The sequence below is a fragment of the Rhinopithecus bieti genome, unplaced genomic scaffold, assembly GCF_001698545.2.
Source record: "Rhinopithecus bieti isolate Rb0 unplaced genomic scaffold, ASM169854v2 scaffold_64270, whole genome shotgun sequence".
NCBI classification, from domain to species: domain Eukaryota; kingdom Metazoa; phylum Chordata; class Mammalia; order Primates; family Cercopithecidae; genus Rhinopithecus; species Rhinopithecus bieti.
Genome location: NW_016824166.1, coordinates 303 through 3,502, shown reverse-complemented (window position 1 = coordinate 3,502; position 3,200 = coordinate 303).

Genomic DNA, 3,200 nt, shown 5'->3' with positions numbered 1-3,200 from the left:
TATTTATTTATTATTTAAGTTCTAGGGTACATGGGCACAACGTGCAAGTTTGTTACATATGTATATATGTGTCATGTTGGTGTGCTGCACCCGTAACTCGTCATTTACATTAGGTATATCTCTAATGCTATCCCTCCTCCCTCCCCCCATGCCACAACAGGCCCCGGTGTGTGATGTGCCCCACCCTGTGTCCAAGTGTCCTCATTGTTCAATTCCCTCCTATGAGTGAGAACATGCAGTGATAGGTTTTCTGTCTTTGCGATAGTTTGCTCAGAATGATGGTTTCTAGCTTCATCCATGTCCCTACAAAGGACATGAGCTCATCCTTTTTTTATGGCTGCATGGTATTCCATGGTGTATATGTGCCACTGATTTAATGCTATTTCGATCAAACTACCAATGACATCTTTCATGTAATTAGAAAAAAAAATTCTACAGTTCATACAGAACCAAAAAAAGAATGTAAATAGCCACAGCAATCCTAAGCAAAAAGAGCACAGCCACAGGCATCACACTAGTCAACTCTAAACTGTACTATAAAGCTACAGTAACCAAAACAGCAATAATATTGGTAGAAAAACAAGACACATAGACTAATGAAACAGGTTAGGGAACCCAGAAATAAAGCCACACACATACAACCATCTGACATTCAACAAAATTGATAAAAACAAGCAATGAGGAAATGACTCCCTATTTAATAAATGGTGCTGGAATAAATGGCTAGCCATAGGCAGAAGATTTAATTTGGGCCCCTTCCAGTTTCAACTCAAGATGGATTAATCTTTAATTCATCAACTAAAACTAGATTGAAGACTTAATTCAAAATCTAAAACTATAAAATCCTAGAAGGAAACCTAGGAAATACCATTCTGGAACTAGGCCTTGGCAAAGATTTCATGATGCAGATTCCAAAAGCAATCGCAACAAAACAAAATTGACAAATGAGACCTAATTAAACTAAAAGCTTTTGCACATCAAAAGAAACTATCAACAGAGTAAACAGACAAGCTATAGAATGGGAGAAAATATTTGCAAACTATGCATCCAACAAAAGTCTAATATCCACAATCTATAAGAAAGATTAACAAATTAACAAGCAAAAACAACCCCACTGAAACTGGGCAAAGGACAAGAGTAGGCATTTCTCAAAAGAAGCCGTACAAGTGGCCAACAAGCATATGAAAAAGTGTCCAACAATGCTAATATTAGAGAAATGCAAATCAAAACCACAATGAGATATCATTATATAACAGTCAGAATGACTATTATTAAAAAATCAAAAATAACAGATGCTGCTAAGGTTGTGAGGAAAGGGAACATTCATACACTGCTGGTGGGAATGTAACTTACTTCAGCCACTGTGGAAAGTAGTTTGGAAATTTCTCCAAGAACTTAAAACAGAACTACCAATTCACCTAGCAATCCCATTACTGGATATGTACCCAAAGGAATACAAATTGTTCTACCATAAAGACACATGCACACAAATGTTCATCACAGCACTACCTACAATAACAAAGGCATGGAATTAACCTTGATCCCTGTCAATGGTAGACTGGATAAAGAAAATATGGTATACATACACCATGGACTATTATGCATGATTAAAAGAAAGAAATAATGCCCTCTGCAGCAACAATGATGCAGCTGGAAGCCATTATCCTAAGCAAATTAGTGCAGAACAGAAAACCAAATACCCACGTCTTCACTTGTAAGTAGAAGCTAAACATTGAGTATACATGGACACAAAGGAGGGAAAAAGAAACACTGGGACCTACTTGAGGGTAGAGATGGGAGTACCTACCTTTCTTGGCTGGGCACGGTGGCTTATGCCTGTAATCCCAGCACTTTGGGAGGCTGAGGTGGGTGGTCAGGAGTTCGAGACCAGCCTGGCCAACATGGTGAAATCCCATCTCTACTAAAAATACAAAAATTAGCCACGCGTGGTGATGTATGCCTGTAATCCCAGCTACTCAAGAGGCTGGGGCATGAGAATCGCTTGAACCCAGGGGTTGCAACAAGCCGAGATCACGTCACTGCACTCTAGCCTTGGTGAGAGAGTGAGACTCTTTCTCAAAAACTAACAAAACTACCTATCTGGTACTATGCTTATTACCTGAATGATATGAAATTGATGCACCGAACCCCCATGACATGCAATTTACTCATGTAATGAACATGAGCATGTACCCCTAAAGCAAAAATAAAAGTTGGGGAGAAACAAAAGATAATTAAATAAAATGTTTTTTAAAAATAAATGCAGTACAAACTGCAAAACTAGAAAAAAAAATGAAATTACCAAATCATTTTCCACAGTGATTGTACCATTTCATAATTCCCACTAGCAACATACAAGATTTTCTTCATCCTTGCTAGCACTTAGTAATATCTTTATTTTTTAATTCAGTCATTTTCGGCCAGGTGTAGTGGCTCACACCTGTAATCCCAGCACTTTGGGAGGCTGAGGTGGGCAGATCACCTGAGGTCAGGAGTTTGAGACCAGCCTGGACAACATGGCAAAACTCCGTCTGTACTAAAAGTACAAAAATTAGCTGGGCATGGTGGCAGGTGCCTGTAATCCCAGCTTGAAGAGACTGAGGCAGGGGAAGCTTGAATCCAGGAGGTCGAAGTTGCAGTGAGCCGAGATTGCGCCACTGTCCTCCAGCCTGGGCGACAAGAGCAAGACTCCGCCACAAAAAAAAAAAAAAAAAAAAATTTTTTCAGTCATTTTCAAATATGTGTTTTGCTATCTCATCATGGTTTAATTCTCATTCTCTAATAGATGAGATGGACAGTACTTTTTCATGTGCTTATTTGTCATGTGTATGTCCACTTAGGGGAAGTGTATATTGATATGTTTTGCCCATTTACAAAATTTGTTTGTGTTAAATGAATTCCTATGAGTCATTGTTTTGGACTGAGGTCTGTCCCCAGGTCCCCGAAAAACAGACCAAAACAGAATGGAGACACTGGTGCTAACTGCCACATAATCAAAGTGAACTTGGGTTCATCCTGTGCTCTCGTTCTCTGGGCTCTTTCTTCTGCTCATCTTTTGCTCTGCCATGCCCTGCTCCAAAGAGACAGCTTCCATTTCTTTCCCAGCAAGTAGGCCTGGCCTGCTGAGGAGGGCAGCATGCAGCTGTGCTTTGCCCACTCTCCAAGCATGCCATGGCTCTGACCCATGAGTGTTGACTGAC